We start from the raw sequence: 15,151 nt of genomic DNA on the forward strand, positions 1-15,151 counted from the left end.
CCCTGGCTAGCCAGTGCAAGGCCCGGGAAGTGTCCTGTCTACCATACAGGTGAACGCATCTTTCAACAATTCCTGGTTGGACCAACCCAATTTGTTTTCGATTCAACCACTCACGCATACCAGTTTTCCCAAGTCTTTTAATCTTCCTACCCAAATTGCCACAAAACTGAAGAGGGTACCAAGTATTAGCTGAGGTGTCAGCCTGCAAGTGCTGCTAGTGGCTCCGAATGCAAGCAGTTCCAAAGGCTGAAATGCAAATACTTGCTCTAAATGGAGAGATGGACTTAAATTACAAGAAAGTTTTTTTAAAAAATTAAACTCAAAGCTGACCTTCCTATACTGCCTACAAAACAAAATGCATAGGAAGCTCTCCAGTCACTACTCCCCAGGAATCATCAACACTGTCTCCTACTTGAGGTTGCTGCCCTGAATCCAGTCATGCACACAAATCTGTTAAACCACAGTAGGTTAGCACAGAGTTACCACCGCACAATAACTCAGTTCATCAAACTGGGAGAAGGAGCCTGCAAACACAGGTAGCTCAGACAGGAATGGGCATCAGTGGCTGAAGCATTAACCTCTACGACAAGCACAGGTGCTCTAAGAGAGCAATCAAGAAAATATTATTTTGGATAGTACCACAGCGTTGCCTATCTACACTACTCTTCCCCAGGCCTCACTTGGCTGCTCCACCCAACCCCTGCGCAAATGGCCTATATGAAATTACTTGATGGTGCAATCCAGCTGCTCATGGACAGAAATCCAGGCCACAAGATCCATTACCCAGGCAGCTGGCTTTTTCAGTGACAGCATCAGCAAAGAGCCCAGGGACTGAATGGTCATACGTCAAATGGAAGCGGATGGATGGCTCACCCTCCAGTAATTTATTCAGTTATTGATGGAAAAATATTAGTGCATGAATTCATTAGATGTTATTTCTCCATCTTTGAGGCTAGATGAATAACAAAAACAATGATTCACAAATGGCTTATTACAGAAAGAGCAAAACAAACACTAAGATCTGGTTTTAAAGAGGACTGTTGTTTCAGCAACTCCACCTCAAAGCACCAGGGCAGAATCTCCAGGCCTGCCTCTGCACAGGACAGTACCTCAGATGTTGCACTCAAGCTGCACATTTGCTATTCCTGTTCCTCTGTACTTCCAGAACTATTCCATCCAGCTTCCAAAACTGTACAAAAATTAATTTTCAAAACAGAAACACATTAATTAACTCTTCATATTAAAGGAATTTATCTATTTTTCCTTCAGCAAACTGCACTCAATATGCCTGTCACTATTGCTAGATTACAAACTACTTGAAGGGGGAATTATTGCAAAGCAGGCTGGAATGACTTCCTGGTGATCACATAGGTTTTGTGCAAGGCACTGGTCCTCCTCAAAGACAAGAAGAAGGGGAAATGGAAAGCAAACCCATATGCAGAGCTGCAGTGGAGGCACGGCTTCCCAGAGCAAACCATTCCTTTTCAAAGGACCCCAGTGGAGCTAGAATGGCTTTCTACAGCATGTGCTGCAGAATCAGGATCTACATCCACAGATGTGCATCCGCATGGGACTGTCACAGCATGCTTGCGTGACTAAGAAGCCAGCTCCCACTAGAAGCACTTGGCATGCAGGGACACAACCTTAAACACAACTGTGTCTCTAGAGGGGCAGATAGGTGCCCAGGCACCTCACTTCCCAGCACTTCCAGTAAGAGTTAGTTGTGGACAGCGGGATTGTTTGCAACTACAGGAAGGTTAAGCACACTTAAAAACAAGCAAACAAACAAACAACAACAACACAAACAACCAGCTGGAAATCACCGATGCATTTTAAAAAGCTCTACACAAACCAGTAAGTTTTGACGTGGCAACAGCAAAACTGCATTATTCCTTTTGAGATGGTAGTTCTCACCATGCAGATCCAACCCCAGATGATATACTGCTAAGAATTTTTTTTAATCTGAGAATCTAAATATATCAGTAATTTATTTTTTTTATGATGTGGTTAAAGAAATCTACTCAGAAGAACACATCTGAAGCCAACTTCCAATAGCAATTTTTTTTTTTTTTAGTTGTTGAGTTATTATTATCCTGTAATCCCTAAGGATACTGAAAGTCCTGAGATAGAAACACAGCCTTAACTACAGAAAAACAATATTCTGCTATCTGAGCACATGCAGTTCATTTTTTGGTTGACATCAGATGTTGAAGTAGTTACAAGTCTCGATTTCCTAAAGTTGCATATCCTTCTTTGTCAGAAAAATACTTGCCTGCAAGAACAAAACACAAAATTCCTGTGACAGGTGGTCTTCACCATTATAACTACCTGATCCAGGAGAGAAGCCTGGGCTTTTCTATTTTTAGACATATCTATTAAACAGAACTGCCTCCTTTTTGAGCAGCAAAACCTATTGCTACAGAATGTTTTCCTTCACGATGATGACAGGGATGAGAAATGGGGGAGAAAAAAGAAAAGGAGTAGTTGCAAGCTTATTAAATAATCTGAACACAAAACAAATGCACTGAAGAAAAATTTAATGAGCGTTAGGGAAAGTAAATTGAGTGACAAGTTCACATATTGTCTCCCTCTATTAAAATAAAAACTTAACTGTGACCACTAAAGCTTTTTGCCTCATTCCATCTCATGAGCTGAAATACTGACACACTTTTTAAGAAATACTGTCGCCATACTCAAGACCTAAAGGCCTTTATCTCCTTTGGTCTTACACTGCATGGAGGGAATTAGACCATCACCACCAACAGTACCTCCACCAAGGCCCAGGTAGTCTGCTTCCCCTCCAAGAGTTACCCTCAAGTCCTCTGGGACAACTCAGAGACAGTTGGAGACATAAGGTCTTCAGCCAGGTGGCACCAAGAAGCCTGAATGCCCACGCCACACAGCTCTGGGGGGTCACCCACCCAGACACTGAGCTGCTCAGAAGGGAAACATTGTACTTTTACATACAAAAGAACACATTATGCGCACAGCTCCCAGGAGCTGCTGGTAATTTAATGTGACCAGGTACAAAGAAATTCAGGATTTGTGTGCATCTGAATTCCCACTGCATTTCACTCCTTAAATCCTTTTGCAAATGCCAACCTTACAAGCTTTGGCCGCTGCATCCATACCTGAAAGCATGTGGAAGGCAACAGATGAATTCACAGGGGAAACAAACATTTGTACTCATTTCCTTTGAGGACCTAGATTTTTCAGGCTAACAGGGAAGACACTATGCCCAAAAGCCCTTCTACAATCCGAACTCTACAAGCTGTAGTCAACACTGCAGATCCAATAGATTGGGAGAGATATCACTATCACAAAGCAGAATAGAAATTTTTGTTTTGGAGGAAAAGTAACATAACAAAAATATCTCTTGCAGCATTAATTATAGTGGGAAGAACAAAGAGGAGCATGTTAGAAACTGGTAGCAAACTACATTATCTACAAGGCACCATGTCAGTACAGTTATTCTGACCCATGTGCATTTTTGTGTCATGTTAAGTCATCATTTTCTGGGACTTCTGGGAAAGAATTTGAAGCTAATTTTTTTTTTTTTTCCCCTCCATAGCAAGTGCTGAGGTGGTTTGGTTTTGGGCCTACCTGCCCCACCAGCACTCAGTGGTAAGTCCTTACATGACACTACATCATAGACCGTAGACAAAGAAACACACAAAAGGAGCACAGTACTATCAGAAGGAAGCTCGGAGTCCCAGCTGTACCTCGGTTCCAATTAGCCGCTTCATGAACTTTTCTCACAAGAGAATGTCTTCTGAAAAAAATAAATACATGCTCTGATTAAGTAAATTGTGAGGAGTTAATTTGCAATTCCACAATCCCCAAGGGACTCCAAGACCAATCTCTCTGGTGTTTCATCTACAGTAATTTAATAGTTTACATTGTAAGACCTATGGCCTGCGATGGAGATACCAGGACAAATCTTGAGTGCATTATACGCCCTAGTCTCACTGATTCAAAGGCACTACTAGGCAAATTAAAGCAAACAAGATTTAGCAGTCCGCTGCCTGCCTCAACAATTAGTACAGCAAGCTGTTTTCCCTGCTAGGATCAACACCTCCACAGCTACTACCGGCAAGCATGTTCAGGTGAGGCATGTAAGAAGATACCAAACCAAATGTGTTCCTCCATTCACATTCCACTCTGCTAAAGTCACTATGCAATTTAATTCCCCACTCCCACAAACAGAGACATGCATCATAAGCAAGACACTTCCAGAGTCACACATCCAGACCTTTCTGAGCTATGCTAAACACTGTGTCCTCCACTCCATTTGGGGCTAAAGATTTTAATTTGTTTTCTTCCCACATCCCCTTCCTTGGCTTGCCAGGAGCCGAGTTGGTCATTATTATTTCAAGTAATGCTGCTCCAGCCCTGAAGCATCTCAGAGCTTTGGAACAGCAAAGCACTCTTTTTACGTAGAGTGTGCTTGATGACAAGATTAATAAAAACTATACAGCATCTTTAAAGGGCCATCTTATATCAGTGTATCAAAAGCACAAGTTCTCAATGATGGATAAAAGAAGCACAAACCAAACAGTGTGAAGAGTCCAGGTGATTCTAAGCCTCTTCTGCTATGAGTCAATCAAACTGAACAGCCTCTAAAGAGTCTCCATTTCCAGGCCACACTGTGTACTCTCAAATAATCAAAAAGTGACTCTCCATGCTGTTTTAAGGAGCTCACAATGACCTGAACACTATTTACACAAGTGTCTTAATTCATTTTCTATACGTAGAATGTCTGAATGAAAAGCATCTTCTTTACATTTGGTTATATAAATAAAAGACTATATTGGGCTGATCAGTATACTGTTGTAAAGCAAACAACTTGTGTAAATTGGTGACAAGCATCCCTCCCATGCTGCACAGCACAGAGGGTGTAGTTGTACGTGTGAAAATTTACTTCTCTCTAATCACTAAGAGAAACGAAGTTTTATCAGGGATGAGTTTAGCCAAACAATCCTCCCTCTATGAAAAAGTAGCATAATTGCTAAAAAGTTTGAGATTCTTTCCGAAGGAAAATGACAGATGTTTGTGCTAATTTTCAGGTTTTGCAACCTACACTTCATCAGATGTAAGACAAAAAATACTTAGTTTACAGATGAAAGGATGCAACTTCAATGCTTTGATGCAGAATACCTGAACACTCTTTTCAGAGCAACTGTGAGTATGAGTAATTCTGCTGGAAATTATGAGGAGGTGATAAATGACTCGTAGAGTTCTCCAACTGGTTTTCTATGCATATGCTCCAGTTGATAAAACACAACTTACGTAACTAGGACAAGACAATTGAGCAGGGAAGACAGCACAGGAAATGCCATTTCTGCCGTTAGCCAAAATGCTCATGTGGCATTTACATTCTCAGAGAATCATCGGGAAAGTTTGTTCCTTTTTTCTTCCTTGAGAACAGAAGCACAAGTGTTTATAAGAATCAAAAACACCTCCTTTCTTCTCCACCCACATGGACTTGGCAGCATGTCCCAGTAGTTTGTGATGTCAGCTTTGAAAAACCTGCATTACGTTGCTTCGGGGCCTCTGAGAAAATAAAAACAATTAAACTACACACTGATTTAAGACCTGCCCTTTTCTCCTCTGTGTGCCCTGCATTCAAAGAGAGACTTGTTGGTTCTCCTAATAAGTCTGGCCCCAGTTCAGCTGCTGATTGGAGTTGGCTCATGGGATTGATGTTTGTGATATGAACTGATGAACATTTATGAATCGGAAGGTCTGTATGATTACCTGGGCAGTGCGTGATGCTATCAGCAGCACTACTGTAAAGAGTGTTAGGGCTTTAAGAACCCACACCAAAAGTAATATTCTTGAGCTCAAAACCATGAAGGAAATAACAAAATCACCTGAAGATCCTTGCAGGACAGAGGAACTGTGAAGTGCCATTTCCCACAAAAGAAGGCACTCTCCTGCCTACCCACACTAGTTAGAGAGGCTGGGTGGAGGAGGCAGCTGTCATTTCCATCGCCATTCACTAGCAACTGTCAGTTCAACCAACCAGCCAAACACAAACACACACCTCAGAAGTAACACAGGAGTTCAGGACCAGGGGAGCAGGAATGCAGACAAAATGCTCAGTTCAAGCATGCCTTTACTCCCTGGATCCGTTAGCATCAACACGGGTGTCCCTGCATATTTAGGAGCATCCCTCATCTTAGTGCACCATAATGCAAACCAAGTCTGCAGGGGCAGATTGAAACCCACCTTTTTGTTAATACACCCAAAATTCTCAAATTTATACCCACAGACTCTAACATAGGCTGTTCTGAGCAAAGGAGGAATTTTGCCCCAAAGGCTTGAAAGGTCTAAAGACAGTGCCACAGCAGGGTGTGCACTGTTCAAAGGGCAGCAAAGGGAATAATCATGCCGGTAAGCACATAATCACGCTTTAGGTGCTAATCCTGCAACATAGCCTACAAGCACAGACTCCTCTTTATCCCTAATGAAGAGGCTGGGAGCTCACATGTATGCATTGATGCCACAGATACCTGGGTTTTGATGGAGGACTAGGGACTCAATCACAACTGGAAAACACACCCAAAACCAGGTTTGGGCCCAGACTGTAAAATGCCAAACTTAAACTCTGATACAATAACTAAAAATTAACTAATGGCCAACAAGAAATTCAGGCACAGATGTCACTTATACCTGAACAGTAAACCCTGTTCAGTGGCATTTAAGCAGGTGACCTTCCACTGACACATCAAGATTTATAAAGCCTGCTAGCTATTTTACTGGAAAATATCACACTCATAACAAGGTTTCCAGAGATTACAGTATGAGTAAAACTATTAAGTCCACAGAATACCATATAAAGAAAAAGTAAATAGAAATGTCAGTTACCTTTGAAATAATGTTGTTAGATCTGACCCAGCACAAACCACGCTCTCTCCCTACTACTTCAGTGGACTACAGAGAAGAAACATGAATGGTCACCTTTGTGCATGGATATGAACATACTTATCTTTTTACACGAATTTGCCTGCTTGTGTTCATGGCCCAAACAGGTGGAACACCTCCATCCTCCTCCTCCTCAGAAGTCATGATGCAAGTTACATGCAATAACTGGCAAGCAACACTGAAGGATCTGTACTTTCTCCCTTTGAAGACAGATGTTGTAGAGCTGACAGACCACCGATTTTGTTACACACTGCCCTCAGTCCCCAAGGAATCCCTTCATAAATCCCCATACATCAGCAATTAAGCCACAATCTTTAGCAAGGTCTATATGCTGCTCTCTTGTAGGACAGTCAAGAAAATTACAGCAAATTTACTCTTTCTGATAGAAGTAATGAATAAAAACAAAGAAAAAAGCTCTGCAAATCACTAACAATCTCATCCAAGTTATTACCATCCTTCCCACAGACTTTGTAGAAAATAAACCAAAGCCATAGGCTTGTTACAAAGCTGTAGTAACCATATCAAATGAAAATAAAATATCCTTTAATTCTTTTGAGGATTCTGGGTAAAGAACGTCTCAGTAGGAGTCAAACATTATATTAGTGATGATTATGGGTTCTCCCACAACATACTATCTGCCTTCTGAAACTCTTTCAATGGAAGATGCTAATTAACAATGCATGGTTCTTTTCACTGAATCAAACAGGATCTACATCACTTATCACTTTTCCATCCTTTACTCCTGCTCTCCTGTTGGATTCACACTAAAACTTCAGGCCTGATCTGCTATCCAGGGCCACTGGTAAAGTCCTCCATGACAGCCACCTTCCTTAAGGACAATAAAACTGTCAATCAAGAAGCTAAGACTCACAACTGAAGCCGACATCAGCCTCTCAACAACCAGCTTAAACTGTGTAACTTCTCCCACTTGCAATGGGAAACAGATCACAGAACTTTCCCCCTCACAGAGCAATGAACAAAAACTATTTCTTCTCTTTGAGGTCTGAGTTGCAATTTGTACAACCAAAAATGCTACGAAGTCACTGAGTGAAGATGACAAGGGGCAAACTTATCAATATACACTGTAGAAGCCATCCACACATCAGCATGGCAAGTAGGGCAAATCAGGAAATGAGTAAGATTATTTAATAGCTCTTTTCTCATCAGTTGATTATAAAGATGGTTATGAGATGAATGTTCATATTTCAACACGCATGCACAGTTTATTCTGTCATTCTTCATATTTTAGCGTTTTCCATGGAGCTGACAGAGATTACATATACATTATTACACATCATGTTTGACAGACTATACAAGGATGATCTCTATAACAATTTATTTCCTTTGGTGCAGTACTACATTATTCTTATTGCAGAAGTCATTACTGTCATAGGAAAAGTTTCCCATTTACAGTCCTTCTGTATGTGGAGGAGCTATTGCTCTAGCGTGCAAGTGTAGTACAGTCATTCATGTGCATTAGTACAAAACTGACTGAAGCAGCAGTGATGGCAGGTAAAACATATTTCACTAGGAAACTGTCCAGGTGACAACTCTCATGTATTGACAGTAATGGCCCTATTGCTGTCACTAATTCTATTTAACACGGTCCAAGTGTTAGATTCCCGTAGTATTTGTAGAAGTTAATTCCAGCTCAGTGGAATAATATATGTGCACACAAATGTATGCACATTTATAAGTATTTTTAAAAGTAAGGATGTACAATGAAAAGTGTACTGAAAATTACTAAAAGGCACCTATGCTGATCAGTATGGAGAAGCCTTGGGGAACTTCACAAGGATGCAACTCAATTCTGTTAAAAAATCTGATATCCTCAGCACTTTGGGGGGAAAGAAGTAGATATTCTTCCTGAAGAATTTTTGGTAACTAACAGACGGCATTATGAAACAGGGATAATTCTCTAGTAAAGGACAGAAGTTGTTTTAAAAATTTCACAGAAATGCAGCAATTCTCTATAAAATTCTGTCAGATTCAAGATTAGGCTCTTGTGGAAAGTCATCTCTATTCCAATCTCTTCCAGAAACAAAAAAGAAACAAAAAAGAAACAAAAAAGAAACAAAAAAGAAACAAAAAAGAAACAAAAAAGAAACAAAAAAGAAACAAAAAAGAAACAAAAAAGAAACAAAAAAGAAACAAAAAAGAAACCCTGAGTCATAGCTCATGATTCATGAATACAGGATTTAAAGTAAACTGTCATATGACTCCTGGAGATCACAGAAAGTATCAAAGACATTTGCTTAGAATAAATGACAGCATTAGCCCAGCCAGGCATTTTCCAGTATCTCAAATGACATTTTATAAAGATGTACTTTTCCAACTGACATACAGCATAGTTTCACCAGTTGTCACCATAAAAATCTAAATGACAAAACCAAAACTGAACTACAGCTTTTTCAGTATGGAAAAAGGAAAATGAACATCTGCTCTGTTTTCTGCCTCACTAGTCTGCGGGTTTTTCATCTGTTAAGCTAGACAATGTGAAAAAAACAATATTTTAAAGCACTGTTCTAACATTATTCATGTCTCTGAGCCATCAAATTTAAACATCAACGGACAGGACCATGATTAAATCAAACACACCACCACTTCATAACACTGTTAAAAAGCCAGGCTGAAAGGGGTCTTTTTCTGGTTTGAAACTGTAGGCCAGCCTTAGCAATAAAACTCAAGACCATTTAAGATCTCTTCAGACCATTAATGTCTACCAAACTTACCCCAATAAGGCAAAGTACTTCATCACATTCCCCAAGCAAAGTAATATAAACAATAATTACTACTACTAAGTGGGTATAAGTTTGGAGTCTTGAAACTATTCTGTCATTAAAATCCCCTACACAATTACACCACAAGTCTTCCAGGGAATAAAGAAATAAAGAAAAAAGCTAAACACCTACGAAGCAAATATGCCAGAGTTGTCAGACACACACACACACAGAGCTCTAAGCACCTTTACACAGACATACAACATTCTCAACAGCTGATTTGGTGTGAAAGCAGGTGCCAAAACCCCAACAGAGAACAACAAACACCACAGCCGCCCAGCTTCCAGCTGGGAATAAGTCCCAGCTTGCTTCTCCAGGCCCATTCCAACCAAAACTTAGCTCCAGCTCTCTCTTACTGCTTCATACATGCTCAGGCCTCCAGCAAGTTCCACACGTTGTTACAACTAACTCAAACTCCCCAACAAAAATGAGGTTGTTGTGCCTGGGTTTCTGCTTTCAATGTTTCTGCAAAATATGCTGCTTTCAAGGACTAACGCAAGTCCAGCAGAGCCAAAATAAAGATTCCAACCAAAGGCAAGCCCCCTCACAGCCCAGTTCACAGAGGTCTTTAGCACTTTAGCAGGCCCATGGCAGCTCCCGCTAAGATGAGGCACCCCAAGAGCTCTCCATCCCAACTCGGCAAAATACCATGCAAGATTGCAACAGGATCCACACCAGCACCTTCTGCTCATTACTAAAGCAGTAATTCCGTACATTCAGAGCTACAAGTCTTCATCAGGTTTGTAAACTACAGCAGCATGACTGGCGGGGTAAAAGAACTTGGGCTCTGTTCTTTGTCACAACTTCCTCAAGCTGGAGAGCACTGACACAGCTTGAATCATCCACTCCTCAAACACGTCTTCACTGAAAAAAACTGCACACTCCCAAAACCAGAAGCTGCCTGTACCAGACATTGTCTAAAGGAAGTACCCTAATTATGCCTATTTTCGGATTTACATTTTAATTTCAGCTTCAAGACAGCTGGGCTCCTCTCAGAGGAAAACCAACAGCAGCACAGTAAATCCTTCAGGCACGTTCCCCTTGCTCTTCTTGCCAAGTTGCTGCTGTGGCATTTTGCATTGGTTGAAGCACATCAACACGTAACAAAAGGAAATTCGAGCCTCTCTGGATAACAAATTGTTAATGTAAGGACTGCCTAAACTGGGGTAGTAGCTTTCAGGAACTGAGTAGATTTATTTTTCCTCTCCCAAGGGTAAAATAAGAAATATCATACAGTCTTTCAGATTCAGAAATGTTAGAAAATGAAAAGACTTACTGAACAACTCGATACACCCTTTCAAGACAGAGTTGTTCCATATTCATGTGGCTGCCCTGTATCATGTGGTAGGGTGCCTTTGGCTTGTCTTTAATAAAATATAAACACTTGCATTCCATAATGCAAGTTAGCTCATCTTTAACAAGGATCTCAGCTGCAGAACCAATCTCACAGGCAGCAGCCTTAAAAAACTGAAGCTTTTTGAGATGGATTCCTCAGAACCCACTGCATGAAATTTACAATAGGTGTTGGTAACAACATTAACAAGTAATTAAACAGATATTTCAATAAGTGTTTTCAAGTTGTACTTATCAACATTTTAGTATGAAAGTGACAAGAGATATACTGTCTGCAAAGAAGCTGCTCAAAGAATATACAGGATAAAAGCCAGTGACACTGATTATTCCATCAACGCCACAAAACCTGAGGTAATGAACAACCTATTCAAGCTTCCTGTGGATGCTCCAAAGTGTTTGTAAGGAAGGCAATTAAAGTTTACACAGCTCCTGGACTAGCAAAGTTTTTTCTTCACTTGTTATTCCCACAAAGAACCAAAAGATCTTTCAAAGCTGGGCTGCAAGCAGGTTAGCAGTGCAAGACGGTATCAATCGGTCCCATATTCAGCAAGAGCTGGGAGACAAGAGCCACCGATTCACAGAAACAGCTTCCTCAGGAAGAGGCATCTCCCATCTTCCAATGCAGCAGTGAGAACACCAAAACCTACCCACACATGTTGGTACTGCCATACCCCTTCTACCTGCCAGAGTAGTCGTGTGAGTACAGGGTATGTAGGAGGGAGAACAGTTTCCTAACGTTCACTTCTGTGCATCCACCTGAGCCAGCCTGAATTCCTGACCCACTACATGCCACCAACTGCTGCCACTGACTGGTCACCAACAAAGAAAGGGTTTGTGTGCTAGCACAGTTCTTCCCATAGCTCTGCTTCCCTACCAATACTCTCACAATTCACTTGAAACTTTAAAAAACTTTGAGTTTGCCCTTTCTGGATGACAGACGCCCTGAAGGGGAAATATCAAACAAAATTAAATACAGGTAAAACATTAGTATAAGATACTGATTCAGGCTTATAATGCAAACCACACAGTCCTATCCTACTAATGGTCTGAGCAACCCTTATCTGTTGCATACATAAATATTCAGACAAAAGTACATAATGCTGCCCTCAGAAAGCAGAATAATACCAGTTCCACATTACAGCCACTGCTCACAGCTCTGCTGTCTCCAGCCCACCTGCCACCACCCTGGGCTGCTTTGTGCCCCTGACTGAAGTGTATGGGCTCTTTTGTCAGTTGTCTAGAAAATACCACCCATAGTATTTGAGCCCTAACGTTTCAAGTAGCTCTAATTCAGCTTTCAGCTCAGCTCAGTTCTTTGTCCTCTAAGAATAACTTATGTTTAATTGCAACTGGCTACAATTTTCTAATTCTTTGTGACCCCAAACCTCTAAATCTATTACCCAGAGACAGCCACAGTAATCCTTAATGAAGGTGTGGGTATGATGCAGCATGCTAGGGACCATCTGGTTGCCAGGTGTTTCCTGGCTTAGTTCTTCCTCACAACACACATCCCTCCTCCTCTCCTCTAATTCCAAGGAAGGCAATTTCTACCTCAGGACAGTCCTTCATTAAAAACACAGGCAAGGGCTTTATTGCAAGCAAGTCAGCTGCAGCACAGCAATGTTCAGAGCCTGCAGCAGAAAGCCTAGAAGGGCTGTTTATTACCATACATATCTCCCTGTGACTACCAGCAAAAGACTGCACCAACTGTATTTCTGTTAATAGGAAGGGAGCCAAGTGCAACATTTTCACTGTAACTCTGTACCTTGTGTCCTTCACTTATTAAAAAAAAAAAAAAACAACAAAAACAAACAAACAAAAAAACCATACACCAAACCACCACCCAAAGAATTTAAAGGTAAGAGAGAAGTTTTCCAGAACAGGACCATTTACACAAAAAGCAAGTGATTCAAATAGCACTAGGCAACTTCACAACCAGTGTAATTTGACGTCTTTTAGGAAGCAACACAAGCTATTCAGGGAAGTTGGATCCTGTGATCTTTATTTTCAAAATGGCACGTTGGCTTCCTTAAAATCTCTGTCTTTCAGACAGGTAAAGGCCTTCCAGCTCTCATATACACATTCCTGCCCCTTCCCTTCACCAGCACTCGAGCATTTTAGAGAGCTGAACTGATAAAGTTATTTTTGCACAGCACTAACGTTGCCCTGGCTCAACTTACTGACCTGGCTTGCCACAGGGTCAGGCAAGGACCAGGCACCGTGGGAGCAAACAGGTGCAGGATCCCCCCAGCACCAGCTGAGATAAGCCTTGGCTGCCAAGAGACCACATCCCAGACCACCAAACTGGAAGGCTTCTCCTGGTTCCCATAATCGCACTAAGACTTAGTTTGCATAAAGCATCTCACATTTCAGCTTAAACCCAGGAAACATTTACTTGGGCACTTGCAGAAGGCAGTTTTCAGAAACTGTTTCAGGCTGGTTATATACAAGTACCAGGTTTGTTGGACATGCATAGCAAAATTGTCTCAATATTTCTCAAACAGGGTGGGGGAAACAGATCTCTGCTACAGAAAAAAAAAAAAAAAAAAAAAAAAGACCTTGTGAGTCTTCCCAGTGTATGGAAGGAGGCTCTGTGCTCGGAGCTCCGGGGAGTCAGGCTTGATCCTCACACTGCCCTTGAGAATTAGTAGGATAAGGAACAGCAACTACTCCTGCTCAGCAGACACACAAGGCAAAAACGTCTACTCTGCCCCAGCAGCCAGGAACACGGTTTTCCAGGCTTGGGTATAAACACAGTACCCAGCAGAGCCACTGCCCAGAGGCTGCTCCAGCAGCCTGCAGCCCTTAGCACAGTCTGTAGGTGCCCTAGGACTGCACTGCCTATGGGGATGTCAGGTCCTAATCAAATTATTGGGGGATACAGAGAGGATGATTTTGCAAAGACAAGGCTGAAATTTGCCCAGAAATTCCCCACAGGAATCACTTCCAAGCCAAGAAGAGCTTCGCCAGTACTACTGTGGATCAGGACCTAAGCAAACAGGACAAGCTAAAACCAAACCCAACAGCACACCTGTGATGGACATGCCAGAGGCTCTCACCACTAGCCCAGAGCCCCACCAGCTAGCACATGCTGCCCACCCCATGGCTGTCTTGCCCATGATCCAAGACTCCTGTAAGCTCTCCAGGAGAGGAGCAACTCCTCATTTCAAAACAAGGTCCAGCAGGAGAATATCGCAAGTTCTTTTTTCCACGGTTTCATCTATACAGTAGATTTCTTACTTATGTGAAGCTCTGCCCAGAGCTATGTTTCAATGCAAAATGAGTGATTAAACTAAAAGCATCAAATGGAAAGACAGAAACACTTAAATGCAGGCAAAGCTACAGTGGAAGGGAAAACTGCCTAGTACCACTGCCAGTTGTGAAGGATTTTCAAGTTCAGCTGCAAAGTAAATCCATCATGGAAAGCAAAATATTAACAAGTGACTAAAGACTGAGCACCTTTATTCTATAGAGGCACACTTCCTTGCTTGTTTGACTATTTGCATATTTTACTATATTTTAAAAGGAAGGTTTCTGCTAGAAATCATTTTTGCAAGCCTCAGAACATTCTTCAGAGAGCTACTCATCTGCTTAGTGACACAGGCATGGGGCAGGGCTTGTTTACTAATCTAGGAGGATTACACTTTAATCTAGATCATGCCTTGCCTGCAGGTAAGGGCAGTAGAGCAAACAATAAATACACCAGACTTTCCAACTGCAAAGGCATGAGAGGAACAGAATCCAAAAGAAAGTTATGTTTATATCATGTTTGGATGGGGAAGAGGTGAACATAAGGAGGCAGCTGCTTCTTCATATCTGTTGTTCAACAGTCTCTGGAAATCCTAGACAGGCAAATTGTATTCCTACTGTTGCGTCAGCTCTGAAACCTACCAGCTACAGCTGAAACAAGCCTCCACAGCTAGTTTTTCAAATAAAAACAACACATGCCTTTAACCTCGCTTTTTGCCTTTTTAATGCATGCAGAGTTCACTCCCCTATCGGAGGAAAACTCATTTTTCACTTACCTTCCCTCTCTGTTAGGTAAGTGAGAGAAAGTTACCAAAACATTGCCAGAGAAAACACAAAAAAAA

The 15,151-nt window shown here is 41.5% G+C and overlaps 1 protein-coding gene across 30 annotated transcripts in view; it reads right to left on the minus strand.

Moving 5' to 3' along the window:
• The window catches only part of MAP2 (microtubule associated protein 2), a 242,159-nt gene that overhangs the window by 209,594 nt on the left and 17,414 nt on the right, over window positions 1-15,151 (minus strand). For 3 of the 30 annotated variants that reach the window (XM_080398349.1, XM_080398367.1, XM_080398353.1), the window contains exon 2: window positions 3,723-3,772. The exons of the other annotated variants lie outside the window; for them this stretch is intronic. The gene's annotated coding sequence lies outside the window, so the exon portion shown is untranslated. The remainder of the gene's footprint in view (window positions 1-3,722; window positions 3,773-15,151) is intronic. 30 annotated transcript variants of the gene reach the window in all.

Source organism: Falco punctatus (assembly GCF_963210335.1).
Source record: "Falco punctatus genome assembly, chromosome: 8".
Classification (NCBI taxonomy): Eukaryota; Metazoa; Chordata; class Aves; order Falconiformes; family Falconidae; genus Falco; species Falco punctatus.